Below are 15,634 nucleotides of genomic sequence, written 5' to 3'. Positions count from 1 at the left end.
AATGATATATCTGTAAGAGACATTAGTTAGTGATAGATTCCTTACCTTAGAATATCCCCAGGCATCAGACTGGATCCGGAAAGTTTTTGTCAGCAGTACCCCTGCGCGTCGGCTGGCGTTGTCGAGCGGCTCCGCGTACGTCGCTGGCGTCGTATCTGCCGAGATGACATCATCAGAGCTACTTAGATGCGCCCACGCTCGCTGATGTCAGTTCTGTACACAACTTTTCCACGCCAGGAGCGCAGAGCCATGCCAGAGACCGACTACTGGTGCAATAGAACTAGGGCCCTAAAAGGGATGACCTGAACTTTAGAGAACAGTTTGCAGAACGGGGAGGATGGGCAGGCGGTAAGGAATCTATCACTAACTAATGTCTCTTACAGATTTATCATTACACAAGTAAGTAACTTGTGCATCTGAAAGAGACACGTTAGTGATAGATTCCCTACCTTAGAATCCATACCCAAGCAATACCAACTTGGGTGGTGGGTCTGCGAAGTGAGATTATACCAGAAAGTCACGGAGAACTGAACGGCCAAAGAACCCGTCTCTCCGGACCAGACTGTCAAGGCCATAGTGCTTAGTGAAAGTATGTAACGAGGCCCAAGTGGCCGCCTGACAGATGTCTTGCAGGGGGACACCCCGTTCCAATGCTGTAGTAGCTGCTGTCACCCTGGTAGAATGAGCGCGCAGCCCAACCGGAGGTTCCTTTTTAGCCAGAGAGTAACAGGATTTAATGCACAAGACAACCCATCGGGAGATAGTTCACTTGTGCACTGCCCAGCCTTTCTTGGTGCCCACGTGGCTAACAAAGAGCTGGTAATCCACCCCGAACTATGGTGTGCGGTTGAGATAGAACAAAAGCGCACGTTTTGGGTCCAGACGGTGGAGCCTCTCCTCTTCTCTTTAAGGGTGCGGCGGCGGAAAGAAAATGGGCAGAGTGACAGTTTGCCCGAGATGAAAGGCAGAGACTACTTTTGGTAGAAAGGAGGCACGCGGTCGAAGCACAACCTTGTCTGGATGAATCGCCAGGAAAGGAGGTTTGCAGGAAAGAGCCTGGAGCTAACTATCCCGCCGAGCGGAGGTGATGGCCACCAGGAAGACAGTTTTCAAAGTTAATAACCGCAAAGGGTAGTTATGAAGATGCTCAAAGGGAGAGCACATAAAGTATGTGAGAACCAGGTTCAATTCCCATTAAGGCATCACAAAAGGAATAGGAGGGAAAAGGTGAGTAATGCCTTTGAGAAATCTATTGACAACTGGGGACTTGAAAAGAGAGGGCTGATCAGGCAGCCTAAGAAAGGCTGAAAGAGCAGGAAGGTAGCCATTGATAGTGCCCAGAGGAGAGCCCTGCTGGGCCAAAGAAAGAAGGAGCTATAGAACTTCAGAAAGAGGGGCAGCAAGAGGATCACAGATTTCGCTGTGCACCATGCCACAAATATTTTACCACCGACAGGCGTATACCGTTTTAGTGGAGGGACGCCTGGCTGCCAAAATCACATTTCAGACTTCGGGAGGCAAGTCAAATGGAATCAGCTGTCGCCGCTCAATCTCCACGCAAGGAGGTGGAGGCTGGACAAGTTCGGGTGGAGGACCGTCCCCTGTTGCTGCGACAGGCGGTCCTCCCGAAGAGGCAGTCGGATCGGGGGATCCATGCTCATACTGAGTAGCTCGGGATACTAAACTCTTCGAGCCCAGTCTGGTGCCACAGGAATGACTTGGGTCCAGTCGCACTTGATCTTCTTCAGCACTCTGGGCAGAAGTGGTATAGACGGAACGGCATACAACAGACCGCAACTCCACTCGCGACGAATAGCATCGCCTAGCGAGTGCAGTCTTGGAAACTCCAACGAGCAGAACTACTGACATTGCGCGTTCTCTTTGGTGGCTAATAGATCTAACCAAGGTTCTCCCTACTGCTGAAAGAGACCTTGCACCACATTTGAATGAAGTCGCCAATCGTGATCTAACATGCACCTGCGGCTGAGTTCGTCCACCCTGGCGTTCAGGGTACCTACCAGGTATTGAACCACCAAGGAAATGCCTTGACGTTCCAGCCACGTCCAGAGACGTAGAGCCTCCTGACAGTGTCCACAACTCCACCCGCCTTGTTTGTTACAGTACTACATGGCGGTGGTGTTGTCCGTGAACACCTGCACTACTCTCCCCTTGACAGAGGGAAGGAATGCTTTGAGTGCAAGTAGGATCGCCCTGAGCTCCAAAAGATTGATATGGAGCTTGGACTCTGCTGGAGACCAGAGGCCTCTGATCTCAGCATCTCCCATGTGGCCGCCCCATCCCAGGAGGAACGCGTCCGTCACTACTGTGTGCTCCGGTTGGGGGAAGGGAGAGGGATCTGCCGCTGACCCAACACTGGTTCGTGAGCCACCACTGCAAGTCCTGTGCAGTGCGCTCCGAGATCTGGACGTAGTCGGACAGGTTCCCCCGATGCTGCGTCCACTGGAACTTCAGGTCCCACTGCAGAGCCCGCATATGCCATCTCGCATGATCGATTAGCAGGATGCCATGAGGCCCAGCAGCCTCAGGGTCTTCTTGACCGAAACCCAGGACCAGGGCCGAAAGATCGGAATCATAGCCCGAATGTCCCGGACTCGCTGTTCGGGAGGATAAACCCGAAAATGCACCGTATACAGAACCGCTCCGATGAAGAGGAGCTTCTAAGAGGGAATCAGGTGCGACTTTGGCACGTTGATGGAAAACCCCAGCAAATGTAGGAGATCGGCCGTAGTCTGGAGGTGGGAGATGACTGCCTGGATTGAGCCCGCCTTCAACAGCCAGTCGTCGAGATGAGGGAAGACTGAAACCCCTGATCTGCGCAGATGAGCTGCGACCACTGCCATCTCTTTCGTGAACACCCGAGGGGTGCTGGTAAGGCCGAAAGGGAGCACGGTGAACTGAAAATGCTCGTGGCCTACCGTGAACCGTAGGTAATGCTGGTGGGCCGGCAGGATGGGGATATGAAAAAAAGCATCCTGCAAGTCCAACGCTACCATCCAGTCTTGTGGGTCTAGGGCAGACAAGACCTGAGCAAGCGTGAGCATCTTGAACTTCTCCTTCCGGAGGAAGCAGTTGACTTTCCGGAGGTCTAAGATAGGCCGCAGGCCCTTGTCCTTCTTTGGAACCACGAAGAAGTGGAAATAACAACCACAACCTACTTCTGGCGTCGGAACGCCCTCGATGGCCCCCTTGGCCAAGAGGGCCGCAACTTCTTGCTGGAGAAGTGACAAGTGATCCCCTGACATGCGGTGGTACTGGGGTGGCATGGCTGAAGGGGTAGACTCGCAGGGGAGGGAGTAGCCCCTTCGGACTATTTGCAGAACCCACCTGTCCGAGGTTATGGAGTGCCAGTGGGGAAGGTGATGGCGAATCCTGCCAACCACTGGCGTCAGGTGGGACTGAAACACCGGACTAGGAAGGTTTAGAGGCGGCGGTGGCAGGGGAGGTGGTGGATTGACCCATCCGCTGTCCAGCGGGTCCCACATCCGCAGCTGCGCTGAGACTGTGGCTGCGCGGGCTTGCGGGTCTGAAAGGAACGCGCCTGGGCGACCCGACCCTGACCTCGAAAGGACCGAAAAGCGGCCCCCAAGGGAGTACACGTGGTGGCGAGACCCAAGGACTGGGCCGTAGCCCGAGAGTCCTTAAAGCGTTCCAGGGTGCTATCCGCCTTGTCACCAAAGAGGCGTGTTCCATCAAAGGGCATGTCCAACAAGGTGTTCTGGACATCCCCAGAGAAGGTAGTTGGGAGCCAAGCATAACGACGGAGCGCGACTGTTGTGGAAAGTGCCCTACCGAGAGAATCGGTTGTGTCAAGCCCACAACGAATAGTAAATTTTGCAGCATCTCTCCCTTCGGTAATGGCTTGGGAGATAACCGTCCGTGCTTCTGCAGGGCACTGAGGCAGCACCTGTGCCACGGTGTCCCACACAGAATGGGAATAGCGGCCTAGCAGGTACGCAGTATTCACTGCCCGCAACCCAGAGCTGGCAGATGTGAAAATCTTTTTCCCAAATTGCTCCAGTTTCCTTGATTCCTTGTCCAGAGGAGCAGAAGGGAACACACTCGGCAAGACAGAAGCCTGGACAACCAGACTCTCAGGTGTTGTGTGAGAAAGCTGGGATCGCCCGACGCCGGGCGATGGCGGCGTGCCACACTCTTGTCTACAGGAACTCCTGTGTTAGGTTTGTTCCAGGTGCTCAACAGGATATTAGTAGGTGCTTCATTGAAGGGCAGTAACGGCTCCGCAGAGGAGGACTGCGGCAGCAGCACCTCAGTCAGGAGATTGGTCCTGATAGGTACAGAAGGGAGCTTGAGGTTAAGAGCCTCAGCCGCCCTACGCAACACCACTGAAAAAGTCCCAACCTCCTCCGTGGCCACAGAAGAAGGGGACAGAGTACCAGGGTGTGGAGAGAACCCCAGATCTACTGGACCCTCCACATCGCCTTCCCATTCAGGCTCATCCTCGCATTGAGCTGCAAGAGGGTCCTCAGACCCCTCCCAGTACTCCCCTTAGTCCACCGGTTGTTGAAGAGGCCGGTAAAAACGAGGTGCCCTGGGAAATGGGATAAACTCCCCTCCAAGCAATGGAATGGGAGGGTAAGATACCAGTCTCGGTTTGGCGCCGTCCGGTAGCACCGGGGCCGGCGCCGAGGCCAGAGTCGGCAGCGCCACAGGGTATGGTGCCGGCGTAGCCGAGGCCAAAGGCGGCGGCACAGAGACAAATCCTTCCGACGGTTCCGCAGGGCCCGAAGTTGCTCTGGAGGGACCCGGCGGGGCAAACAAATGGCGTAAGGCCGACATGAAGGCCTGCACCTCATCCGAAGTCGCGTGCGGTCCCGGAAACGGTGGGTAGGCCACAGGCAACAACGGAGACTCCAACGGAGCCGCGGGGGAGTGACCGCCTGCCCCCTCCACCGCGTTCTGCGACCGGTGAGGGGTAGAGGAAGAGGAACGTCGCTCCTTCGACTTTTTATGGTGCCTAGACTTACCTGTCTCCCATTCCGAAGAGCGATGCTGATGGCTCCGCGACCGGTCCCCCGACCTCCCACGGGATCGGGACCTCGATTGGCGCGGAACAGATTGTCGGACCTCCAACAAATTGCGTGAACGCTCCTGCAAAGCTTTCAGCGCCATGGCCCGACAATCGGGGCACGCCTCGGGGTCATGGGCGTGCTCCAAGCAGAAGAGACACACGTCATGCAGGTCCGCTACCGACATGTTTCGGGGGCAGGCCCTACAGGACTTAAACCCGGGCATCCCTACTGCACCAGGAGTCAAGTACTTGACAAAACAAGTTGTCAGAAACCAAGTTAAACCTTTTTTTAACAAGGGGTACCGCTCTCTCTCGGATCTGCGCTGCTGCGTGGAAACAGAAAGAACTGACGTCAGCGTGCGTGGGCGCGTCTAAGTAGCTCCGATGACGTCATCTCGGCGGATACAACGCCAGCGATGTACGCGGAGCCGTACGAAGACGCCTGCTGACGCGCAGGGGTACTGCTGACGAAAACTTTCCAGATCCAGTCTGACGCCTTGGCATATTCTAAGGTAAGGAATCTATCACTAACGTGTCTCTTTCAGATCTCCTTATTAAGAGCAATCTACTGAATAATATCTAGACAGGGGATTTTATCCTGATTTAACCCTTCTCTTATTTCTATTTGTGTCACTTGCACATGTTCAGTATATAAATCCTTAAAAGAGACCCTAAAAAAAAGCTTCGCCAGTTGCTCGATCTTCCATGCACTTACTTTTTGTTTTGCTGTTTATTACTTCCTTTATCTAATTTTTAACAAAGTCTTGTCTCGCCTACCACGCTAGCATCTTTCCACATCCTTTCCCGCATTAGTGGTTTGCCAACCTACTGACCTCCCATCTCTGTTTCACTAACCCTTCCAAGTAATCTGATAAGATCTCCTTTGCTTCTCTCAGATTAATTTGTAGCTCCTCTTTTATAGAATCTTGCCTAGACTCACGATCTGCTAGTTTTCCCTGTTTCTTCAATGGAGCGTTCATATTCCCTTACTTTGTTTTTCACAGCCTGTTCTTGTAGGCTGCCATACTAATTTCCACGGATATATGCTTTATAAGCATCCCAAACAATTTGTGGCGGGGCAGAGTATTCATTTTGTTTAAAAAAACAAACAAACGGTATCGTCTTTCAGTGTTTTTATTATTTCTGGATCTCCTTACAGGGTTCTATTCAGGGTCCATCTTGTCTGAACTAAAGGAGCCTCAACTAACATCTCTTACTTAACCGCCGCATGATTAGATAAATGTGACGGTTAATGTGCCACACTAAGAACGCTGTTATCCAGTTTCCGATCAGTCAAAAACGAATCGATTCAGGAAGAGTGAGACAATTTTTTATTCTAAAAAGTATACCCTCTCTCCTGTCCTGCTTTCCTTCTCCAAATATCCACCATGGCTACGTTTTCTTTTTAATCAAGTGGTGAATGCAATCCCTCATTTTAGGAGATTTCACTGCTGGTCTAAGTGTGGATTTATCCAAGACTGGGTCCGGCAATGTATTAAAATCTCCATCCATAATGATGTGGTATTTATTTTCAAGAAGCTGTTGGTATAGTTCCTTAAGTGCTGCGGGGTCATCACTACTTGGGCCATAATAAGCCACAAATGCATAGCCTATGGTATGAATTTTAACGTAGCTTATTACCCATTTGCCCCTTGAGTTGGTCGCATAGCCCCCCCCCACCCTGGCTTGCGCAGATTTCTTGTACAAATCTGCCACTTCCTTCACATTGTCGTAAATTGGCTGCGATTAAATTAGCGTTAGCAGAATCCATCTGGTATTTACAGGCTATCCTGTACATTTTGTGGAATCCATTTTGTATTTCTGGCAGCCATTTTGTCTTCCCTTGTGCTCTGTTTAAAGGACTGGCTATACTTAGACTCTGCTACCCTGCACATGCGCAGGAATATCTAACTGTCCATGCATCTGTTTTTAGTCTGTAACTATCAGGTTGTTTCTACCAGAGTCAGCAACTGCTAGCTCCTCCTATACTATTTACGGTGCATTTCTGTATGACCATCTATGTATGTAACTCTTCTCATGTATGCTCGCATCGTCCTTTTCCTGAGCCCCTGTGTGGGTATAAAAGACCCATGGTTCTTCTACTCTGTGTGCTACCTTCATTCAGCACCACAGGGTGCTGGGTGAATGTGGTTCCACCTCCTGAGGTTTAATAAACTATGTATTTTCTATTTCAGTTTCTGTGCCAACTTCTTTCTAATAGTCTGAGGACTCTGTGCAGAGAAGGGCGAACCCCTTGCACTGGTAGGCCTAGCTGAGGCCTATTTTCTACAACATTACAGGACTGATTTGTACAGACCAGGTGGGAAATACATCCCTTTCTCTCTAGCACCCCATGCCACTCACCCCGCAGCAAATATGTCTCCTGTATTAGAATCACCTCACTCTAATTATTAGAGTCTGAGAAATTCCAAAATCTTCCTTCCTCTAGAATTTACCCTCAAGCCATTGACATTCCAAGAGAGTGTTTTTATGCTACCGACCATCCATCCCACTCTTTCTACTGTGATGGTATTCAGACCTCCCTCTCCATGCTAGTAATCTTTTCCTTTGTACCAATGAGAACCATATTTTTTTGTTTTTTTCCCATGAATGCTCCCCACCCTGTGCTCAATAACCCTAAAACGCATGCAAATATATGTGTCCCAACTTTCCCTCCCACCCTAGGGAACCCTCCCTGCATCCAAACTGGGTATTCCAACATACCCTATTAGAGCTTCGTACCTCCAACCTATGGAGTAAGTTTTAAAGTTAGTATGAGTCTATGTGAGACTTAATCTGAGAAATTAGATTTTCTACCTCAGGTACCTCTCTTAAATTAAACAGCTTGTTATTCCACATTATTCTGAGGGTCGCCGGAAATTTTAACTATGCTGTTGCTCCTAGAGTCTTCGGGTCCTGAATAATATGCCTTCCTAATCTCCATTTACAGGTTTGAGTAATTTTAAAGATGTCTGATCTTATCATGAAGGACCAATCCTGTTTTTTAAAAAGGTTTACCCCAAAGAGCGGCTGTAAGAATTTGTTCTTTCATTGTGTAAGTACGTAAATTTATCAAACTTTTCCGAGGTCCGGAGATCTTCTAAAAAGATCACGGTGCACTCTCTGGATGTCGTTTTCCAGGTCTAGTTCTGCTACCGGCGGAAAACATTCCTTACGTAGATCCACTACAAAGCCTTATAAATTTCCACCCTCGATGCCTTCAGGAATACGAAGGATCCTTAAATTTAATTGTTTTCCAGCACTTCAAGTTTATCTCTCAACTTATTTTCTCCTGCCTTCAATGCTACTATCTCGTACTGATTGGACTTAACTTTCTCTTGCAAAGACCCCAGAGAGGCTTTCATAATAAGAAGCCTCTCTGTGAGATCGACCAACTTCTCCTGTAAGCCCTCACACGCTTCTTGATTTTTAGCTTGTTTCTGTTCTGAAATAGCACATTTTCCTTTGATGTCATTTGCTAGGGAGAGGAGAATCTGAGTAATGTCCATATTTAAAGTTTCTTTCTCCCTTCCTGTCGAACTTGAGCCCTCAAAGCTCTGGTCCCTCCCTGTCTTCTCCCCTATATTTGCAAAGTTAGTTTGAGCACATCCTACTCCTATCTTAGGGGTTGCTGCCGGGCTGTCCACGGAGGGGTTATTGAGAAGCTCGTCGTTCGCAAGGGGCGAAAAGCGGTTGTTAGTATGTATGACCTGTGCTTACATTTCAGTAGAGAATTTTGGGGGGGCTCCATTGTGTAGGTACCGGTCTGATTGGACTGAGGCCCTTCAGTATTCTTGATCATAAAATATGACCTCAGTGAGGGGGTGATTTTGACTCTTTCTCCCGAGCCGCTGGTAGCGGGTACCCTAGGTTTGATCACCCTTTTGGATGCCTTGCAAGTAACTACTTGTGCTGATTGTTGGAACCGGGCCCCTTGGAGGCTGAGCCCTGGAGAAATAGTTATACAGCAAGGGTTCTGGTTAACACTGCTGTACTGTAGCCCCCCCCCCCCCCCCCAAACTTAGCGTTCCTTAAGGTGTATCTATTTTTACCTGTTCTCTGAGAGGAGGAAGCGGTGCAGGAGTCAGCAGGACGCCTTTCTATAGCAGCTCTTGTCTCCTCTTTCTTAGATGTGCGAGCTGCCAGATTGAATAGCTTGTTAGAGGAGGGAGACTTTATTCTTGGAGGAACAAGGTTTAAAACCTTTTTTGGTGGGTCATAGATGTAGGCAGCAACCTTCCTTTCACCACCACTGCCTTTGAGTTGTCAGGGGAGGTGTTTACTGCTGGCAAACAGCTGCTGACTCTGCCCCCAGTGCAGTGGAACCTAATCCGAGCTGCCGCACGGCAGTCCCGTCAGAGCTCAGAGGCGATGTGAAGACACTGTGAGCCTGTTTTGCTGCTGCTATTTCCCTCCCCGCAGAGCTGCTGGGAGAGGCTCTGATGAGGCTCTAAGAGGGTACTTTGCAGACAAAGGAAGACACGGACGGCGTCTCATGAAACTGGTGAGGGCTGCCCTGGAGAATGCCGCAGGACGCCATGGAGGCAGACTCCGACCGACGTGGTGGACGGAGGTACGAAGCTGATGGCCAGCACTTTAGCAAGCCGCCATGTTCCCTTCTCCCACTCCTAAGTGTGCATATGACAATTCTCCCTAAATTAACTTTTATTTTCAATACTCATCCTTTGTTTATCAAACAAGCCTGGTTCAAAAAACGTCATGGTCAATTTAGCAGTTTTCTATGGAGAAGCAAGAGTGTTGGAATTTCCTGGAAAAAACTAAGAAATAAAAAGATGGAGGGTGGAATTGCGCTCCCTGATTTTTAATTGTATTATTGGGCTTTCTTATTTAAATTTGGCCACTCTAAATTCTTTAAAAAAAATCAAATGTAAGACTCTAATTGCAGCATGCAGAGTCAAGTCAGAAGAATTTTAGAGCTCCCATATTATAGCTGTATTGCACCAATTTGGAAGTAACCAAGAACTCCACTTTGTTTGAAGGATAGTTTGGCGTCGCCACTGTTAAACACGGATCTGCTAAGATTGGGTCAACTTGCTGAACTAGGCATCCTCGTACCATGGTCTGCTCTATCCCAAAGTACTAATTTTAATCTATCTAGATTTAAATATTATCAGCTGGTTAGTTGGTCTCAAACCCAATTAACCCTAGGGACAGAGACGGAAATCGAGAAGGAATTATTAAATACTCAGAATTACAAAAGAGAGGTCTCTAGGTCGTACTAGGCACTGGTACAAGGAGACAATGGCCTTTTGGCTCCTCCGGAAGAAAGCTGGACATGCCAGGCTGCAATGACCAATACCTATGGCAAGTATCTCCTGCCACACTACGGTCTTCAGTGATTTCTGCATCACTTAGGAGGAACCATTTGTTTACTATGTACAGGGCTTACTGGTCCCCCAAGAAACTTGCTAAGATGGAAGTAAAAGAAGATGCTGCCTGAAATGTCAGCTGGAAAATGTGGATGATATACACCTATTTTGGCAGTGTCCAGCTATTCCTGTCCTTCTGGCGAGAAGTAGGTAAACAAACCACTTCCATTTCATCCGGTAGGTTTTGTACTTTGAGCACGAGCCTGAGACAGGATGTCTCTACATTCTGCAGAGAGCTTTAAGTCTAGTAACTCTCTGTGCTCAGGAGCCACGCCGATAATTAAAGGGACAGGGATCCGGATGCAATACTTGGCCCTTGAACATAGTCGGTACAAAAGGGGGGTGGTGATGGACGGAGCATCAGAACCAATCAAACACTCCCACCCAGTCAACAGATCGGGGTTTGATCCATCACCGCTCTTTAGCCCACTCTGCCACCCCAGTTCAGACATGGCCATATGCAAATCAGTCTGACCCTGTGCCTCATGGGAACAGTCCAGCCCGAACTGCCAAGCCATGCCTTCCCTGGACCGGAAACAAGCTTCCTAGGACCGGTTTCTGGCATTTCAGCCGTCTTCAGCCAGGCTTGCTTGAATCCAGTGGCAAAGTGAGCAAGGGACTCACGTCTGAGCATACCCTGCCAACTTATGGCGAACAAAGCGGTACAAAAGGGGGTGGTGATGGGCGGAGCATCAGAACCAATCAAACACTCCCAACATAGTCAGCAGCGATGAATCGGTTTCAAAGGAACCGGATGCTCCAAGGATAGGAGAAGATGCTCCTTGTACCAGTACTGGCGAGGCCAAGACGGTGCTATTCGGATCATCTTGCAGGGTTTCGTTTTTAGCTTTCTGAGCAGTCTCGGTATGGGGGGAAAAGCGTAAACAAAGGCGCCTGACTATGCCATCGAAAATGCATTCCCCAAGAATCCCGGATGGTGATGCCAGCTTGCGTAGAACCGGCTTTTCTTGTTCTCTGGTGTAGCAAAGAGATCTATGGCTGGCCTGCCCCTTAGTCTAAAAATCTCCTCAAGAGTCCTCTGGTCTAGCTCCCATTCGTGGCTGACTGACTTTAGTCTGCTCAGTGTGTCTGCTGTCTCATTGAGATTCCCTGGGAAATGCTCCGTTTAAGTGAGACTCCATGCAGGATCACCCATTCCCAGACAGCTTGAGCTTCCGCCGACATCAGATGATCTTGTGCCGCCCTGCTTGTTGATATAATGCATGGCCGTAGTATTATCTGTTCTTATTAGAACCAATGAAGCCTTCATCCTCTGGAGGAAAGCCTGTAGGGCTAGGCAAATTGCTCTGAGTTCCAGTAGATTGATGTGCAACAGACGATGGTGCTGTAGCCATCGACTGCTTATCTGGAGGTCCTGCAAGACCGCTCCCCAGCACTCCAGAGATGCATCTGTTGTACTAATCTGAGGAGCCGGGGTGACCATGAAGCAGCATCTTTCATTGGCACAGTGATCGTGATCATGTCTTCCAAAGACCCTTCTACTTGGTGCCACTGTAGGTCCAGTTGTTCCTGAAGAGTTGCATTTGTAACCTGCAGTGAGGAATCGGAGGAATCCAGGACAAAACGGACCCCAGAAGGGACCTGTAGAGTCAAACTGAAAGTGACCTTTTTTGAAGTAGGCGGGCCATCGACACCAATTTGGAAGTATATCCTGCAAGGAGACCATTCGAAACAACTGTTTGATGAAGAAACCCTTTCCTCTTTGCGAGACAGAGACCGTCTCTATCGCCCCCTTCTGCAGCATCTGTTGGACCTTCAAGCGCAGGAGACGAAGATGTTACGTTATGTTCACGCGAGGGGGCTTGGTTGGAGGAGGATGGACAAACTCCAATAGTTGGCCAAATTGGATTATATTGAGAACCCAACGATCCGATGTTATCCGTTGCCATTCTTGGAAGTAATGTGAGATCCTGCCCCCCACAGGTGTTAAATGAGGGAAAGGAACAGTAGACAGAGCCAGCAGGCCGCTATGATGCCTAGAGGACTTCTTCCCCTGGCGTCCCCCTCTTCCTCGGTTTGTTGATCTCGAATAGGACGAGGACTGCCCCTTCCACTGGTTATACTGCTGGCGGTAAGATTGCACGGCAGGCGTATATGAGGAGTACAGTTATTGCTGGGATCCTCCTTTGTATGAGGGAAGACCTTTGCCCCTTGCGCCACGAAAAGGGACCTTTCGGCATTGGAGCGCTCCTAATGATCTTGCTGGTTCCGTATCTTTTTTTATTGTCCTGAAGCGCATTGTCTATGTGCTTACCAAAGAGTGCCTCACCATCAAAGGTCCAAAATCTTGTTCTGAACATCAGGTCTAAATGAGGTTGCTCAAAGCCATCCTTGGCGACGAAGAACTGCCGCTCCAGCCAGGGAACGGAACGCAGTTGTTGCAATGTCCATTGTGCAATCAATCACCTCTGAGAAGGCCCTCTCTCCTTCCTGGAATTTTTTTTTCGCTTCGGCCATGCTGTAATCAGGCAACTGGTCAAGGTAGGGAGAGAGGTCACACCACATTTGGCGGTCGTAGCGCCCCAAGATGGCTAAAGCGTTAACCGTTTCTACGAGAAGGCTTGACATTGATGAAAACATTTTGCCAGCATTGTCCAGGCGTCTGCCTTCCTTGTCTGGAGGTGTTGTTAGAGTAGTCGCCAGATTTTTAGACTTCGTCTGTGCTGCCTGCAATATCACCGAGTCCGGTTTTGGATGACACAGCTGGCAAACTGGGCTATCCTCCGGGGCTTTATACTTTTTCTCTAAACGAGGAAGCACTGGAACCACTGTAGCAGGGGTCTTCATAACTTTAAGCTCCTCTTCCCCAACATGACCAACAATAGGAATTGATCTCACAGATTTCCTAAAGGGCTCTTTTAAATCGTATAGGAAGCACTCAGACTGAACCGGCGTCATAGGAAGCTCAAATCTTTTTGCTGCCCGCTCCAACAAATTATGGAAACCGCCCACATCTCCAGGCGGAGAATCCACTGGCACCGGTGAAGGTGAAGCAGGAGTAGGGATAATATACTTATCCCATTCTCTGTCAGGATCCGGGGGAACTGCATTTTCCTGGTCGTCAGTTATCATCCTGAATAATTGGAGTCGACGGTGGTGGATCCACATTTAATTGCAGTGGTGGTGGTGGTGGCAGCCGAGGGGTGGATGGCCCTGCAGGTGGAACAGCCGGAGTTGAAACCTGTTCTTGAGCTGGAGATGTAGTTGGAAATCTCCTTTTATAGTCTGAGAGCATGAGCTGGTAGTCTGAAATCAAGGAGGATGGCATACAAACCTTTTCCTCTTGGTAAACTCCATGATAGTCCTGGGGAGGATCGTATTCCTGCTCTTCATATCCATCTTCCGAATCTAGGGCCTGGCACTTCACGTGCAGTTCAGAAGGGCTATATGCATACTCATATGGACCTTCATCCTCTAAATCCTCCTCTTCTAGGAGGTGAGTAGGCAGCAGTGGTGTCACTGCTGGGTGAAGTGAAATCTGGAGTAATGCAATGCTTTCTGATGATTAACTCAGAAATTTGCCTCGTCGACGATGTAGTGTTTGTCATCGTTGGTACCGATCCCGGCGTCATCACTGTTGACATCATCAACATAGTCGCTGTAGTCACCACGGCCGTCGTCATCCTAATCTAAGACACCGTCTACGACAACTTCGCCGTCACCGTTGCATCTATCGTCACTAGCGTCGACGATGAAAACTGCATCGTGGTCGAAGAAGGCAACGAAACTCTCGTCGACGATCCCGTCGCCGGAGTAGGAAAAGACTGAGAAAACTACCCTTTTGCAGCGCATCGACGAAGACTATGACAGTTTCTTCGCCGACGGTGTCGTCAACAGCGTCGTTGGATGTGGAATCTTCTTAGTATGTTTTCCCTCAGAAGGTATAGAGGAGGGCTTTTTGAAGTCCTTTTTTCTGTCAGGAGAAGATGGAGGAACAGAACTCGACTTCCTCACTGCAGATTCTCCTCTAGAAAGCCCTTCCCTCTCCTTTACACCTCGATGAGGAGATTTGTTTGGACTTTGCCTGTCAGACCTTTGAGAGGTCTTTTTAGCCTCTTCGCTGCGGCGCAAATTCCGCCGCAGCGCTGCCGCAGTGCTGACATTCCAATCGCGGGCATGGTCATGACGTCTCCCGGCCGTCGTCCGCACACGCCCATCGTGACTCATGACGGCCGGGAGACGTCATGAGCATGGAAGAGGTTAAAGGCTTTACCAGGTCGGTCTTCAGAAGAAGAGGGTTCAAATCTCGACCTCTTCAGAGATCTCTTGGAAGACGAAGCTGATGAGGCCTCATCACTATCGTCACTGGATAAAGGATCCCTCCTGAATTTCAGCTTTTCGAGCCAGTTCAGGAGACGTCCCTCATGGTCTCTCAAGGTTTTTGTGGAATAAGTACAGCAAACCTTGCAATCTTTAGCCTTGTGATCTGGATAGAGGCAAACGATGCAGTCTTTGTGATGGCCATCTATGTAAAGCCTTTTTTTAGAGCAGGTGGAGCAGGCTCTAAAAAGGCCTTTCTTCTCCTTGTCAGACTTGTTGACATGAAGCTGAAGAAGCTGTTGAAGAAATCAGTTGAAAAACTCCAGGAGTAAGGTAACAAGGAAAAAACTGAGCAGAGCTCAGTGGCGACTCCCTAGCACAACGTGCAGTAGCAAATCTTTCCGGAGGGTTCCAGAGGGTGAGGCTGATCCGATTGGTTGTTGATTTTATTTGGTCTCTTTTACACAAAAAGAGGTAGATATGTTACAAAACTAGAATAGGCCTAGGCCTAGTTTCTATTTGTAATGGTTTGTATTGCTATTTCTATACATACCGGGACTCCCATCTCGACGACGGGGAATGATTGAAGCATGGGAATCTATTAAAGTTCCAATACTGGAGTAACAAGCTTTATTCGAGAAGGGCCAGTCTCCCTGAAGAGAAGACCTTCTTTCCCACTACCTCTATCCTCTTCGACTCCATATACTTTGGGGTAATAGGGCGTGATCTTGGGTTCTGTTTGGAGGAAGAGGACACCTGAACCACAGGACACTCTAGGAAGGGGTGAACAGCCAGGAATTTTGTGTTCCCCAGAGCCAGATGATGTCAGCGGGAAACCTGACCGATTACCATGGAGGTTTGCTAATGCAACCAAAGCAAAGCCAAATCAATGCCTCATTAAATGGGAGCAGAG

Source organism: Triturus cristatus, chromosome 12, assembly GCF_964204655.1.
Source record: "Triturus cristatus chromosome 12, aTriCri1.1, whole genome shotgun sequence".
NCBI lineage: Eukaryota > Metazoa > Chordata > Amphibia > Caudata > Salamandridae > Triturus > Triturus cristatus.
The sequence above is the reverse complement of the archived record's forward strand: the minus strand, read 5'-3'. Positions refer to the sequence as shown.